The sequence below is a fragment of the Grus americana genome, chromosome 28 (genome assembly GCF_028858705.1).
Source record: "Grus americana isolate bGruAme1 chromosome 28, bGruAme1.mat, whole genome shotgun sequence".
NCBI lineage: Eukaryota > Metazoa > Chordata > Aves > Gruiformes > Gruidae > Grus > Grus americana.
The window spans coordinates 3,061,294-3,078,443 of NC_072879.1; the positions used below are offsets into that span (position 1 = coordinate 3,061,294).

Genomic DNA, 17,150 nt, shown 5'->3' on the forward strand with positions numbered 1-17,150 from the left:
CCCTGCTTGAAGCCAGGCTAGACTTGGCTATTACAGAACTATTTCAAGTCACTCGATAAATACGAGGGCCACGTCACATGGATTCAATAATTAGCAGCATTGCAGCTATGATGATCGGCCAGCTTTAAGGCTGACTCCTGCCCCGGAGGCAGAGCACCTGTCTGCAGTCAGTGCAATTTCATATCTGAGTCTGAAGATGGCTCCATCGGCACAAGAGATGCCATCCACTCATGCCTCCCTATGCACAGGAAAAAAAATTATCATTAGGCACACAAAGAATGAAGAAATATTCAGAATGCTTAGTCAGCCATCAATCACATGTTATTTGTCATACGCTGACAACAACAATGCTGTGAAGGCAAGGAAGCAGTCACATATGTGCATTATGTATTTCTAAAGATGTAAGATTGCGATATAGAAGCTACAACAAAAGAAACTGAAGAAAAATAGCTTGAGCAACTCATGGAAGTCAAAGAGATAAAGAATGACAAAGACAGATTTAACTAAAGAAAGGGAAGAGGAAGGCATATCTGCAGCATTTCATTTTTTGTTCCTCCTCACAATGATCAAATTAAAAAGCCCACACACTTAAATTAAGTACAAGTTAAAGGAGAGCTAGAAATACAGTCATTCAGAATCATTGTTTAGGTTAGGAAAATTGCTGCATTATATTCCTTTGTCAAGCGGCAGATAATGAAATCCTCAAAAGAAAATGCAGAATTTGGACCCATCACACAAGAACCAGAAAGAAACCAAGAAAATCTTAGTACAGGTTTACCAAGCCGAACCTAAGGAGCTCTGGCTCCATGAACACCACCTGGCAGGGCATGAGTGACGATGACAGGACACGAAAGCAACTGTGCAAAGATCCCAACACTTTCCCCCATGTCCTCATCGCAGCTACAGCCATAACGCTACCCTCGCACACAGAGCCCAGTAAGTTTTAGATCCCAACAGTTTGAGGTTTTTTCATTGTTTTTTTTAAACACAAAATAAACCCCAGAACTTGGGGAGGGCATATGCCCAGGACGCGATTAGAGAGCAGTGATTTACTAATAAGCCTTGCTTCGGGAACCTTCACAATGTTTAATTTATACCTTTGAAAACACCTTTGATAAAACCCTGGCTCCACCAGCGTCAGGCAAGATTTGTCATTGACTTAAGGGTAAATATCCTCATCGCTTTTATGTTTACATTGCATTGTGTCCGAAGCCCCAGATAGGACTTTAGCATTTAATTCATGGTGACAGGCAGTCACCTCAGCATTTCCAACAGCCAGCCAACCCCAGCAAACAGACAGCTACCGAGACCCCTCCAAGGCTTGACCCTAGATGAAACCCTCTCCGGCTATTAGAAGACAAACACCAACCCGTGCTAGAACGTTTAATGGAAGAAAGCACAAAGGGAATAGAGAATATGAATGTTATTACTTTAGGTAAAGCTTTTGCAAACTTGAGTTTCCTTTAAGGTGTGATAAAAACAATCGGGTAACTAGGGCTGGTGCTGCAAGGGGCTGCAGGGCAATAACAGGGCTGCTGCTGCTGCTCGGCCTGTTTTCATGGCAACAGCACTAAAAACAGATGCTGCAAGCTCTGCGAGGGCAAGTAGCTACATAGCTTGTTTCTAGAGGGAACTGTTTAATGTCTAATCATTAACAGTAAAAAACACCCTAGATAAAAGTCAGCTAGCAATAGACTAAAGCAATGATGTATTTCAAGTCAGAGTCATTACAGTCACCAGGAAGCACGGGACATTTGCTTGTTCCTGTTATGGCTTTACCGTGTTTCCCCTGCAGAGGGGACAGCTTCACAGGAAACAATATAAATTAGAATTAGAAATAGTAATCTATTTGTTCTTCAAACCTCTCTCATCCAAACAGCAAGAGCATTCATTCTAGCGTGCTGAAGGCAGCAAGATCAGATGTGTTCACACGCATTAGGGCATTGTAAGCTGCTGCTGCCATTAAAGATGAGAAGCGGCAGCGTTGTCAGCCTGCTTGCCACAGGGACTGCAGAGTTACGCAGTCTGAAAGGTGCAAACTTAAAATGTGTCAAACCCATTACTTCCCTGGTGAGATTGTGAGGGCAAACCAGCCCCAACGTGCATCTGCAGGACCCTGCTCCGTGATAAAGCAGCACACATGAGAGTTCCCTAAGAGCCTGATATATAAACAGAGCTGCATTAACTATCCGCTGCCTGTGCGGCACATCTGCCCTGTGGAAGAGATGCCAGACATCCTGGGCACAGTCACAGCACGTGCACCGCGCAGCCCAGCCGTGCATCAGCACCAGTCTCCTATCTGCAGCTTGTGAGCACCATCAGCTGCTACGGCTCCGACCTGGCTGTCAGACAAACATGGGCACCACTAAGACGACATGCAAAACGTCAAGTGCTCTTACCCTTCCAAGAAATCTGCTGCATTAAAACACCCGCTAGACTCACTCCAGCCCAGCTCATGAGGCATCAATATCTACCAGCCCGCATACTGGAACAGAGAGGCATTTGTTCCCTTTCGTATCAACCCTGCTCTCTGGGCTAAAATCCAGAGAAAACTGCTGGGAGCAAAACCCCTCAGCTGCCGAAGAGGCACGAGGGTCCCAGACACCTCCGTCCAGGAGAGGCAGCCACCTCCAGCCCCCTCCCGAGAAAGCCTCCGCAGCTGCAGCTGTAAACGAGCACAGGGGAGGGTGCTGCAGCTGGAGCCTGATGACATAACACATGAAATAAAACAGAACTAAGCCAGACTCTTTAAAGTCGATATAAATTGGTGTTTTTCTTCGCTACAGAGGTATGTAGGCTCCATGGATGAGCATGGAGAAAGCCTGCATCAGAAGTGCCATCTGCATCATCCTCACTAAACCCTTCCTTTTGGGTACCCTTATCACTTCACCCCCCGCCAAAAAAAAACCCAACCTGTTAAAATAGACCTAGTGTCCAAAGACAGGTCCTAAACAAACTTAAGTGTAAAAAAAAAAGTCCAAAAGACTATGAAAAAGGCAGCAGCACGTCAGCAGCCATATCTGTCTTCGCTTCCTGAAGCTAAAACATGGCTCTGTCCATCAGGCAGTAATCTGTTCCCAGCTGTATGTGTGGTGCACTCTGCCAGAAGATGCCTCCACAGAACCGAGCATATCCCGCTGGCCACGCAGGACTCGCTCTCTTTCCACAAACGCAAGGACAAAAGCCCACACGACATGGCACAGCACCATCCCTGCCCAGCCACCATCCCAGTCCAGCTAAGTCGCAGCAGCGGATAACAAACCAGCAATGCTTTCAACATGCAGCTTCACACTCTGAAATATTGAGAAAAATTCCTTAGGATTATGAGATGGCACCACAAAACAACATGTATGTTTGGTGTTTTTTAACAGAGCTGTTTACTGTTTGCTCTTAATCTCCAGCCCCTGTATTTATAGCAAGACTACTCACATAACAAAGCTTTGCTGTGCTTGAGAGCATCACAGAAATAGGCTTTTTTAAAAAAACATATTTAGAAAGGGGTTTCCGAATAATACTTTGCCCTTTTTTGGTATCTTTCACCAAAGGCTTCTTAAGAAGCAATAGTTTGCTTCCCTACTAATCTGGTGTTGAAGAAATCTCAACTGCCTCATTATAATCATGTTGCTGCTCCTAAAAATCTGCGATCAGAGACCTGGGAAACTCTTGAAATCTGTTGTCCCAGAGACAGAGCATCACTACTGCTCTGCCTTCATACCCACCACATCACCGTCTTCACCCACAGCCAGGACACAAAGCCAGAACCATACAGATATACAGGGTCCCTACGAGCCAAGCAAGTTGTTGCCTGGTCGCTGGGATTAACAAAGATCCCCCACAATGGACCAGCTTTGGCAGGAGCTCAGAATGAAGCTCTTTCCACCACTGAAACACCAAGTATGGTTCACATCACACAGAAGATGACAGCAGAAGTCCACGACATCCCAAGAGCCAAGCTGATTGCTGGCAACGTAATTTCAACTCTCCTCTTAGGACCATTGGCCCCACTCGGACCTGTTAACAAAGTCTGAATTGCACGAACAAACCTCGTATAATTGGAGCAGCAACCAGTATTGGTAGGCAACTGAAAAAGCCTTCAAAGGCAACAGAAAGCCCACTCCTAATGAGATCTGTTTCAGTGTCACATAAGCCAAGAAAGCAAACTAATAATATTTATAGAAATGGATTAGAGCTGAATCTTCTGTAAATCTGGTCATGGAAAGAAAGAAACAAGCAAATTCACATTCACAGAGAAGCACTTGCCAGCTCTTGGTGCAAGGGGGAAAGAGGTCACAAATTTATGAGCTCTCACTTACAAATCCATTCTTTTCTAGCACATTTATACAGCTCGCAAAACCTTGAAAAGAGCACTTGGCGACAAGTCTGCCAGCAAGCTCTCTGCTCCCTGAATTCTTTATTGTGCTCATTTTGTACGGTCTAACGGAAATGCACGCAGGCACTAGGGACAAGTATTAGGTCATGTAACAGGTTCACCTGCTCCTTAACTTTCTACTCCAACAACTAGTTCCTTTAAATTAGGATGCTAGTAAGGATAATGCCATTATCCTGGAAGGAAGGTATAAGAAGCAAGAGCACTGTCAACTTTCATCATCCTCTATTTTTCTTAGACAAAATTAAATACTGCTGGTGAAAATGGCTTTTTACTTTGATATTAAGTTTCTGGGTTTGAAGGGATGGGAATTTATAGTGCAATATCATTCACAGCAAGCAAGCAGCCAACAAGAGAAAGATGGAGAGAAACACAGAGCCAACACAGAGCCCTTTTGCAGTAATTAAAAATACTGCATTTGATTAATTTTTACCTTGTATGCACTTAAAAAAAAATCCAAGTAGCATTTGGACATCTTCTCAACAGAAACCATCTGCATTGCTCTGCCTGGCAGTCCAAAATCCAATCCACGGGCACTCGGGTTAGCTCCATACAATCGGTCCCCACGGGAATTTGAACCCGTAATTACAGCCTATCACAGCAGTCTGCACATGGAAAATGTGAAGGAGGAAGGCTTTATTTATGCAGGGGACAACAGTTTCAAGGATGACATGATTAAATCAAGGAAAAACAGTTAAATGCAGAAAGCTAGCAGATTCAGGAAGCTCTTAAAAAGAAAAACAGCTGCACCAGAGAGTCTTTGGCTTCAAAAATTACAGAAGAAACACTGGCAGACAGGAGAACTTTGAACCTGAAATGCCTCCGGAGGACTCACCAGTATTCTTGTGGTTAAAAATTCAGAAAAGCACTGAACTTTATTACCACCAGCCGTGGCAACCCTCCTGCCAGCCTGTGGCCCCTCCCTTGGCTCAGGGTGTTAACGAATTTCCTACACCACTAGCAGTTAGCCTTGTTAAGCCTCAAACAAGATTTCCTGCCCCTTCACCAACCCTCCTCAAGTGCTCTTCCTGACCCCGGAGACATTCACATCTTCCCCAGGCTAGCAGAACTTTCCTCCGAAAATTAGGGAGCAGCACGCTTTTTCATCGGGGCAGTTTGCCTGCAGACAAATCGTATTGCACCTACAAAACAACAGCGTACAGAGTTATTAACCAAACAACCTCTCCCAGCTGTTATTTACTGAAGAGAGTAGGAAGTGGTTAGTCTCTCGAGCTATAGCTAAACCACAGCAACTTTTTAATTTTTATTTTTTTTCTTAATGCAGTATGAAGGGAGCACAGTAACAGTGCACAAAAGAGATGCACACAATACATCTCCTCTGTTAGTTGACAACCCTCTTCTATTTTGGGAATGCTCATCTGCAGGTGGAATTGGATTTATGTTCCCATGACTGACAACACAACTCGTTTGACTCCGCTCCATCACGGCCTATGGCAGCTGCTGCTATTTTGAGCACTATGCCTTTCCAGCACTGCTGAACAATATTATTCCAAAGGTGAGAACTATTTCCAGATAACACGAGAACAGCATTTTCCACACTTTTTTTTTTTTTTTTAATATCATGGATTTTTAAAAAGTCTTGCAAGAGAGGTAAAGAACCCTCTCCAGCAAAGCCCAGGTCTACTTGCATTAATGGGCTTTTCTTACACATGACCCACGGAGTCGCTGAGACTATTAAAATGAAATTACAGTCACTGCCCTGTAGCGCACTCGCTGCCCTGCTGGAATGGGCAAAATGGGCTACCGCAAAGATATTCTTCACCAGCAAGTAGGAAAGCATCTATTCCCTCTATCCTGACAAGAACCTTGCCTTCTGGCAACAGACTGGCAATGTAGTCCTTCAGAAGTCACAGCTACAACCAGTCTATGCTGAAATTGTCCCCAGAAATATCCATAAACCAGAAAGAAATAGAAAAGTGTGATGTAACATTAAGATTGAGTCAGTATCATATGTACTCCTAATAAAAATGTTAAATCTAGAGCATGTTAGTTTGTTTTTCACACTATGCACCACAAATACTTTTCAAACACGCACCAAAGGAGCAGGTTGTGTTTAGACTAAAGAAACGTAAGAGTTAACTGCTCCTTAGGAGCCTCTAGCAGTGTCAACCTAGATCCTCAGCAAGAAAAGCTGAGGGTGGGATAATAAGGCAAAGAATGTTAACCATCTAATTAGCAATCAGAGAAAGAAGAATTTTGTGATCAGAAGCACTGACTTCTTTAAGCTTCACATTGACCTGTGCAAGCAGTGCAGTTCAGCTAGAGCTCTTCTCTGTCGCTCACCCTACAGTCCCTACCACTGAGAGCCTCTAATTGCTATGAGCAGCCAGCTCTGCAGGATGAAGGGCTAAGCTGGACAATCGACCAGAAGGTCCAAAATCAGAGCAGCTCCACTTCTTCTCTGCACCAGCTGAAAGGCTGCCCACTGCAGCTCTCGGGATCCAACTTCCATTGCAATTAGCCACAAAAGCTGTACCAGGTCAGCAATTGTTTCAGCCTTCAGAAGCGCGTGTCTTCCACGATGCCTGTAATGAACAATGCCTGGACAAATTAAATTCTAGTCAAGTCATCACCAGCTGCAGCTCATATGCACACGATTTTTTAACTAACATTCTGGAGCAAGCCCTTCCTTGTCCTCCATAAGCTAAATTGCTTGTGCCCCACAGGGCTGTTCGAAAATAATTACTTCTCTAAACCCACAGGCTACTCTTCCAAAGTAGGTGTGCCCCATGACTAATATCTGGCAACCAACCAGTTCCATCTGCATTGGTATTCTGTGAGCACAGAGCTACTGCTGTCACTTGCAACAGCTCCTGTTATAGATGTACTAACAAATGTGAAATCCTTTTTTTTCACCCCGGTGTCCTACGTTAAAAATGCTGCATATATTTCTGCTGACGTCTTTACAAAGCATATCCGCTATTTATCATATGCACTAACAGATCAGTCTAACGCAAATGCTCTAAGCTCGACAAGTTTCTACAAGGGACCGTAGCACCACGTATTTGAGCACTGACAAATGAATTTGGCATTGCACCTCTGCAGTGTAAATCAGCAGAAAACATGGGATTTTGTTGCCTTTCCCAGAAAGATATTTGCAGCAAGCCCCTTCAGAGTGCAGGGTGGGATTTACGCTTTAACACGCAAAGAATAGTCTGCAGACTCACCAAAATGGAATTAGAGAAACCCACCCGTTGCTCCTGCAGCTTTTCCTGGGGACACGCTTTCTACAGCTCGCTTCCCGATACAACCAACATCATGGCACCAGGAAACATGAATTCACTCAAACGAGCAGGGAACACGCAGTACAGCCTGAAGCAGCTCTTTGAGATGGATACTGGAGCGCTAGGAGCCGAACTCAACATAGTAAAACAGGCTGCAGGAGAAACTTGAGAGATAAAAAGATATCCGTATTCACACTGCTGACTGTGCCTGAATGCCTACTGAGTATGTCTGAATCCTCGGTTTCTTTCCCAGAAGACTGGCATGCTGTACAGTCCCACCTCAAATTAAACACACCAGATCCGAGCTGACAGCACATACAGGTTTACTGATGGACAGACACCCGTATTCTGGAAAACAAACACTTCTGGAAACCACTGGTAGGCAAAGCAGCACAGGGTTTTAAATTGGAAGAGAAAGGTGTGATGAGAGGTTAGTTTATTTCCAAGTACTTTTACATTCCTGAAATCAATCTCCAGGTCCCATTTGTAACAAAACCCCAGTAAATCATTGCACTGACCAGCACATAATCCCATCCTACCCGCAGTATCTTCACCTGACTCAAGACAGCGACTAGAGCACAAGGCGAAGGGTCTCTTTCTTTACACATTTTTCTGCCTTCCTTCTTTACCAACAAACACTCAAAGAAACAAACAAAACAAACCAACAAAATTAGGCTTAGTGATTCCCTGACCACATGAAAAAACACAGTTTAAAGACCATCGACACTTGAATTTCCAGCCTTGCACAGTTTCATCTCCAAACTTTGTTCCATTCTTAGTCTTACAGGACACCAACCCATTCTCAACTGCTAGATAATATTTATCATCCTTCCTTGCTTTTCAAAAGCTTCAAAAATCTCATATAAAGATTATGACTAACTGAATATTTATTTCCCCATTTCTAAGCTACATGTTCAGAAAACATGCTGATTCCAGGGAGTGCTTTCCACTTCCATTTACCAGCTTTAACACATACTTTACAAAAAAACCCTCATTTTATATCCTTCCAGATGATCAGCATCAATTTTGTTTCGAGATTTACCAGTCAGTATCTTACAAGGATGGAAGCCAATGGGTCAAGATCAACGCCGTAACTCTATACACAATTGAAGGACAGGAATGACGACAACATTTAATCAGGATTAGCTGCAATTAAACCTGCCTACCATAACACCAGCTTTCCGCCAGAGCCACCGCAGAGCACTCACAACACTCGGGGGTGACAGAAAAAATAGTTTCCCAGCATTTTGCCCAAGATACGATGAGTGTGATGCTCCTTGAAAATGATGCCAGTTCCTTTTAACCATTGGAAAGGCATTACCTGGAGCTATCTGCTCAGGCACTCAGCACCACTGACCACATGTGCCGGAGCATCCGCTTCTAAGATTACACAACATAATTCCAAAGTTAGAAGCAAAATGGTCATATTTCTTTAAAAAAAAGGAAAAAGAGAAGAGCCTCTCAGGCCTTTCGGATTGGTTTTCTCCCCCCACACACACAGAAAAAGTCGCATAGTAACATTAAACTCACAACATTTGTGTTTGGGAATTTTACCATCACTCAGTGAGTAACTGAAAAGAGAAGCCATGATATGTCATCATTTATTGGGCACAAACAGTGATCCTTTGCCAGAAAAAAAGTTACCCTTAGACCAGAGGAAATGAGAATAACCACGACTACAGCAGGAATAACCTCCTAAAAGCACTTTCTGCAGTATGTATACAGAGAAACTCTTCTGTAGTTTCAGAACTGCAGCAGAAAAATCTGAGGACAAGCTGCTAAGGGTTAAAACACACAAGAAACATGCAGACCTTGTACATTTTTCTACAAGCAGATGAGGCAGAAATGGACAAAAAGCCTTCAGGGCTCAAAAAAACCCCAAACTATTCTATATATTTAAAAATAGATTTATTTTTTATGAAGGGGATAAGTTAAAAAGAAAAAAAGCTTTTGGAGAACATTAGCAGAATGTCAATCTCACTTGCTGGCTTCTCCCTGGAGCCATGAGAGGAGGCTGACATCTCCCCGCTGCCACCTGAGCAGGGACGGGGGGGGGGGGGGGGGGGGGGGGGGAACATTTTCCAGCATCCCTGGACCGCTGGCTTCAAGCCAGAGCCAATTTTGCTACTTATACATTCACATTAGGAGAGAGATATTTTTACAGTTACTCTTACGTGGTCTGTTTTCCAGCTTTTTTCCTCCCTTCTTTCTGTAGAATGAAAATAAAGCAGGAGTTACTGAGGTTTCTCAGCTTTTACAGCTTCTTAAAAGTCCATTAAAAAACCAGATCTTTAACAGCAAATTTGGAAATGTTTGCAGTTATACAGAACCAACACAGCCTGGAGTACTTCGAAACTTTTTCTTGTCTGTTAAAAGGAAGGGGAAAAAAACACAATAAATTACAAAAAAGCATAATCCTTAACTAAATTTCCTGTTTTGTGTCTCAGCATTAACAGTGTGCCTGAATTTCCTCCTTTTTTTTTTGTTAACGTCACAGCCAATCCCTACCCACCCATTTAAAACCTAATCCAAAACTACTGGAGATTTTCAGGCATGTTCGAGTTTGAAATATCAGATGAATTCCTAACTCATTCCTAGGAAAAATCCAGCTCGTACGTCCCTTAAAAGAAAGGTTAAACATACTTCAGCTGAGGAACTGCTTCTCTCGCACAACAGCTGCTTGCCCCGAACACCACCAGCATCAAGAATTAACTGTGGATCACTGTATTCAGCCTTTTCAAACAAATTGGATGTCAGGATCACTTTTAGTTGGGTTTTAAGTTAGTTCACGGCTTTTCAGGTATTTTGGAGGAGCAGCAGCAGCAGGGAGGCCAAAAGCCTTCGGCACAATTGCACAATACAAAGAACATTTTAAAGCAGTTATCGAATCGATGGCTTCACTGGAGAGAAAATTTACGTATGAGCAACTTAAGACCATTGTGAGCAACTTTCGCTTTCAGAAATAGCATTTAAAATGAAAACAGGATTGTGTTGCACAATGGCCTATTTGTTCTGGTATTTTAATAAAGGGCCTTTTAGCAGACCGAAGCAGAAGCGAGCAGATGATAACAGGGGACTCTTATATGTGACAGCAGTAAAATCTGTATGGCTGGAGCTGACGCCAAGGGATGGAGCAGAGTCGTCTGAAGCCCATCGCTTACACACACACAAGGCCACCAAAGCCAGATGCTTCCAGATGGTACCCAAAAGCAAGGTCTGGTTTTTCCAGTTCTCCTTAAGTTCCAGCATTTATTTAAAAATACAAACTGAGTAAACCTACGACAAATTTTTTTTTTTTTTTTTTTTAAAAAAGCCCTCTCCAGCTTTGCCGGTTTGCCGTTATTGCAATGATGGTCAGACCACACAGCAGGAGGGAAATGGATTTATGTTTTTAGTTTTATTCCCTTCCCAATTTAATTTCTTCTGACATTCTGCACATCAAGCTAGGAAACCCATAAAAGAGAAAGTTAATATATCACATTGTCTGGCAGCAGGTGAACTAACCGACACACACACTGTCCAAAGAAGTCAGAGATGCTACAACTGGGAAATTCCAAAACTCGCTATATGCACAGGATCCCACTGAACGATTTCTGGTCCACGGCTAAATCCATTAAATAATTGGAGTGATATTTGAGCAATGACAGAGAGCTTTCCACCTCGAGGTTCAACAATTAGACCTTCAGATCTCAATTCCTTTGACTTCTTGTAAAGATGGGGACCCTGGATCTACCAGCCACCCGAGCAAGCCAGCACCGCAGCAAGTCCCTTACTTCACACCATACCCGCTATTACGTTGGTAGAGATGCAGTATTTTATAAAACTCTTTTTCCTCTCGCTCTACCCTCCCCGTGCAAGAATCCCCCCAAAATTACAAACCTTTGCCCTGCTTTTTATGCAGCCATCATTTTTGGGTAATCCACCAGGACTGCCACCCCTCTCACCAGTTCTGCTGCTACCAGCAGCATTTGGAAGAGCAGCTAGCAAACTCTTGCAAGTTCAGAGCTGCACTGGGGTCTACAAACTCAAGATGACTGAACCATTTGACCCTTCCAACCTGCGCTAATCTTCACAGCTGAAAGGGCTCGAGTTCTGCCATTCACCACCTCCTCCCGAAGAAGTCAAAGAAAACTTCCCCCAGCCGCTGGCAAGTGGACAAGCGGCGATTTCAAGCCCTACACAAAACAGATCGTTCTAAGGGCAATTAGTTAGGCACTGGCACTCAGCCAGCCCCACGGCTTGGCAGACTAACCAACCGCTGCACTAACGGGATGACTTCTGGCAAGGAAACCACGATTCCCTGTGCCTGACAGTGACAACTTCTACTGCCTCACTCACATGCGAGGAAGCAGAGAACAGCAGTTAGCAGCGATAAAAAAATCAGCGTTTTCTGAAGGGCAGAGTGTCTGGTTCCTCCGGAGCTGAGTCCAGGGACAAACAGTGGGACCACAGGTCCGGGAGCCAGGCACTTGCCTCGTTATGTTAACAAACTTCAGGGCATGACAACCTCCCAGCGCACGAGGTAGGGCAGAGCAGTTATCTCCATTTCACAGATAAGGAAATAAGGCAGGAAGGCAGAAGTTGGGCTGCCCACAGGGGAACTGTGATGAGCAGAGGACAAACCTACGTCTCTGGAGTCACACGCTCTTTTCCGGGCCACTGAATTATTCTTCTTGCCTGTTTGAACCAAGAGAAGTCAGTCTCCCGGTGTGGTGCCATTCCCCAACCTTCAAAGAGGGATAATGCTTTCCTAAGATAACGCTCAATGTCAAAAAGCATTAATTACCATAAGTAATACCAGTTAAATACTATATCCAGGGATAAGATGGATACAAAAAAATTGGTAGGTGCGTTAAAATGTGCCTTCTGTGTAAATCATTAAAATCCACAACAATACTCCAGCCACGCAAAAGGGCTATTTCCATTTGTTTTGCAGCTACAGATGGCAGAAGAAAACCTCTCAGACAATAAGCTCTATATAAACATATTGATCCAGCTTTTTTGGTGCGTTTTCCCCCATAGTGACTACAACCAGAATATGATAAACGGTGCTACATAGTCACAGAGCTCCCGTGCATTTGCTTTATGATCATGCAGCTGACCTGGAAGCCAACCCAGCAGCGATCGGCTCATCCACCTGCATGCGATGGGATGTCCCACACAGCAGAAAGCTAAAGAAAAGCAAAACCCCCAAAGGATGAAGGTCTGACTTCAATATTACGTGCTTGAGAAGCATGTTGTCTCTGAAAAGCAGTATGTTAAGAAAACCAAGCAATTACCTAAAAGGCCTCAAGTTTACTTACAGACTCAGACTAAATATCAAGTTACCAACTTCTGTGGTGTACCACAAGTCAGCTTTTCTCCTGGTAATAATCATCGCAGTTGTACTTGTCCGGGTTAGTTTTACAAGAAGCCCACAGTTATAAACAAACCTGTCAGTTTTCCCCCCTCCAAAAAAAACCCCAAACCCATTAAAGATAATTCAGCACCTTAAAAGCCACAATAACTTCTTGCCACATTTACAAGCAGCACCAGAGAACATCTCAGAGCAGAACACAGCTCTAGCACAGTCCATTTGGGTTTTATTTAAGGCCACACCTGACGGCAATGGCCCAGTACTGAGGTGAATGCCATTCACCTGCTCCAGCAATGTTGAAGAAAATGAGCTGCAGAGGAGATCAGGTACCCAGCTCGCGAACCAGGCACCATGACACCTTCCCGGCCCTGCTTACCTACACAGCTTCCCTTCCTTAACCTCCTAAAGGACGCCTGCCAGCATCCAGCTTTTCGTTCCACACTTCTATTTGGAAATAAGGAGAAGACGACGACAGATTTCTCCCTTTGTCTGCGGCACCCACTTATCTCCTCTACTCCGCTCTACCTCAGTAATACAGAAAAGCCAGCATCTGCAGCTACCCCTCCTTTACATAACCCGTGCACTACAATTCACTAATGCCACCAAGCACTGCCCAGAACAGGCAGGCTACCATTACTATCCTTCACCAGCCATCGACTCCTCCAGCTATTTTCCCCTTCTCTCCGCAACCTTTCTATACTAACCCACCATTAACTCACACTCTGAAAAAACAAGTAGATTATGTGATATTAGACCTTCTGACAAGCCTCCCAACCTCCTTTTATACCCCGAAACAGGGTCTAGACCCCATCCCCGTTAAGTCACCCAACTCCCAAAGTAAGCTGGTGCTGAACTCTCATCAGTTACAATTGCCCCCTCTCACCTCTTCCACCCAAAAGCCTGAGGTGCCCTTCGCCACCCCAGCTCCAGCCACGCACCCCACTGCCCCCCACCTCCGCCATGACAGCCCCTTCCACCCAACACCCTCACCCAAAGACCTTGGGGCCCCCACCACAACACAGCCCCTCTCTGTGTCCACCCCCAGATCACCTTCTCATCCAGGAATCACCCCCCCCGACCCACCAGCACTCAGTGATGCCCACCAGATACCCTCCGAGCTTCTCATCCCTCTCCTTCACCCCTCTACCACAAGCCCAGTCCCCCCAGGGCCCTCCTTGCCCCTCCCAGAGCCCCTTAACCCCCACCCCAGCCCATCGCCCAGCCTCCCCCCAACCTGCCCAGGGGCTTCCCTTCTCCCAGCCCTGTACCCCAGGACCCCAGCACCCTCCTAACCCCGTCACTCCAGCCCAACTCACCCCTCATACCCCACAGGATTCCCAGCACCTTCCCAATGCCCCCTCCAGCCCCAGCACCCCCAGAACCTCACGACTCCCTCACCTCCGGGGCCAGCACCCTCCCCAGAGCAAGCACCACCTTCCACCTGCCCAGGCACCCCTCAGTGCCAGCCCCAAGCCCTCAGGGCCCCAGCACCCCCACCTCCCACCTCTGACCCCTGCCCTGCGGCCCACTCACCCCAACTCTGCCCCCGCAGCCCCCCAGGGCCCTCACCCCCAGCCCCGTCGCCCCCCCTCGGCCCCACCGCCCCCCCTCGCCCTGCCCAGGGCCCCCACACGACCCCCCCACCCCGGGCGCTCCCCGGCCAGCCCCGCCAGCTCCACCGAGCCCCGCCGCCCGGGCCGCAGCGGGCCGCGAGGGGCCCCGGGCAGGGCCGGGCAGGGCCGGGCAGGGGGTTCCGCCAGGCCGCGGCCTACTCCGGCCGTCCCCACCCGCTCGCCGGCGGCCACCCCCCCACCCCAAGTCCCCGCGGCGCAGGCGGCTCCTCACCGGTCTCGGCGGGGCCGGGGCACCGAGGGGCGGAGGAGCGGAGCCGCCGCCTCAGACACCAGCGCCACCGCGCAACGCACCCTGCTACCCAGCCCCGGCCGGGCGCGGGCACATCTGACCCCGCCCCGCCGCCCGATTGGCAGCGCCGCCCGCCAATGGGTGATGGGGCCGAGAGGCGCACGGGAGGCGGCCCGGTGGGGAGGCGGGGCTGGGTGCGGCCACCAGGTTCGGTTGCGACGGTGGCGCGGACGGAGGGCGGTGAAAGGGCGGAACCGGCTGCGGAGCGGCGGAGGTAGCAGCCAATCAGCGCGGGGGCGGGGAAAGGGGCGGTCGTATGTAAATATATCGTTAATATTTATGAACGGGTCGCCGCGGGGAGAGAGTGCGCTGTGGCGGCGCGTGGCGTCCGGGGCGCGAGGCACCGGGACCCGCCGCAGTCCCGGGGCAGCGGGACGCCCCCTCCCCCCCCGGATTCACCCCCCGGTCTGCTCACCCCCCCCCCCCCCCCCCCCCCGCGGCCCCCGGTGCAGCCCGGTCGTGCCCCCAGGAGACCTCGGGGATGCCTCAGGGCACCCTTGAAAAATCGGGGTGCTGCACTGCCCACTGTCCCCAACGGGGCTGCAACAGGCCGGGGGGGTGATATGGCATGTGCAGTGTCACGGTGCTGCTGGGGCTGAGCCCAGCATGGGACCGTGTCTCTGTGTCCCCCGCAGCACCAGTCTCCCGCACCCACCCGGGACCCCCAACAGCTGGGTGGCCGCAGGTCCCTGGCCACCAGGCAGAGGAAAGGCCGCAGGGCACCGCGGGTCCCTCCTGCTCCCTCTCGCTCTGAGTCACCCGTTGCTGTAACCCTCCCCTTCCCTTCGCAGCACTGGGCGGGAGGGGCAGAGCCTCTGGCCGGTCTAGAAACCCCCTCCACGATCCTGCTGCGGGACTGGGGGCACCCCAAGCCCCATGAGCAGAGCCTTTCCAGCCTGGGGCTGCAGTGCCCAGCAGCCTGTGGGGTGGGGGCGAGAGGACAGCCCCGTGCCCCTGGGCAGAGCTCTCCACCCCACTGTGCCCCCTGGGTCCCCTGATGCTCCAGCCCTGGGTGCAGCAGCCCTGAGACCACTCTAGCTTACACTGGGACGGGATGTCCCGCATGCTGGGGGGCCGTGGCCTCAGTCTCCCCCCGCCCCGGGCCCCGGTGGAGCCGCTCTCCCTGTGCAGAGGGGAAAATCCAGGGGGATGAATCAGCAGCGGGTGGGAGTCACACTGGCGATGCCAGGGGAGCAGGAAATCACACTCGCCGGCCCGGCATGGCCGTGAATCAAGGCTTTGATTTCTCCAGCTGCCACTGGCACAGGGCGAGCGCGGCTGGCCGGGTCCCGGTGGTGCCTGGCTCCCAGCTGCGGTGCCAGCAGGGCGAGAAGGGCCCCGTGTGTTCCCCCCCCTACAGGAGTCACCATGGGGGGATGGGGCCACATCCCTGGGGCAGGAGGGGCTGCAGCCATCGCTCCCCAGCAGCACTTCCCAGCACATCCCAGTGCTATGCCGGCCTGCAGCAGGGCCATGCCAGTATGCACCAGTTGCAGCTCCAATCCCAGCATGAATTGAGATGGAGAAATGCTGGGTCTGGGCTGTCCCCGCTGGCTCCTCCACCCCGGGGGGGACCTGGCCCTGCTGCCAGATGCATGCCAGCCCCTGCCGGTGGCTGTGCCGAGCTTGGGCTGAAAACCCACTAATCCTGTTAGTGGGAAGAAGGCTGATTTTTCCCCTAATCCAGTTTGCTCCCATATGTCCTCGCCCGTGGTGTTGTAAGCTGCTTTGACTGCAGATGGGGCTGCACTGGGCACAAGGGGAACCCCCCAGCTTTGGGACGGCATCTGGGGGGGTACAAGGGCCACGAGCGCTGCTGGGAGCCTCCCACCACCGCCCTCCCTGGGGGGGACATGAGGGACAATGTGGTCCTGGTGTGACGCATGGTGCCAGGAGCTGGTTTGGGTCCCAAACGCTGGATTTGTGCTTTTAAGCATTTTTACGGCCGCAGGCTGCAGCGACGGCTGCTCATCGGCTGGGGGAGCGATGGGAAACAGCTGCACTGTGGCTCATCCCACCACTCGCTAATTAACGCTCAGGAATGGCTTGTTTAAAACCCCAGGCCTGGGGGGAGCACCAGGTGCCCTGCAAGTATCGTCCATCTCGATCCTGCACCACTGCCCCACATTTTCAGGGGGCTCAGGGTGCCCCTGGCCTGGGTGGTCTGATGGCTGCTGGGTGCCAGGCTTGGGCACAGGGGGCTGCAGTGGCCAGAGCCACCCAGGAGCAAGTGGCCTCT

The 17,150-nt window shown here is 48.9% G+C and overlaps 1 protein-coding gene across 6 annotated transcripts in view; it reads right to left on the minus strand.

The window, feature by feature from the left end:
* The window catches only part of GNG7 (G protein subunit gamma 7), a 79,155-nt gene extending 64,170 nt beyond the window's left edge, over positions 1-14,985 (minus strand). For 2 of the 6 annotated variants that reach the window (XM_054805242.1, XM_054805239.1), the window contains exon 1: positions 14,834-14,985. The gene's annotated coding sequence lies outside the window, so the exon portion shown is untranslated. Of the gene's footprint in view, positions 1-4,820; positions 4,969-9,806; positions 9,842-14,833 lie in introns of those variants that run through there. The other 4 variants (XM_054805243.1, XM_054805240.1, XM_054805244.1 and 1 more) reach the window with 4 other exon arrangements.
* Between the last annotated feature and the right edge of the window lie 2,165 nt (positions 14,986-17,150).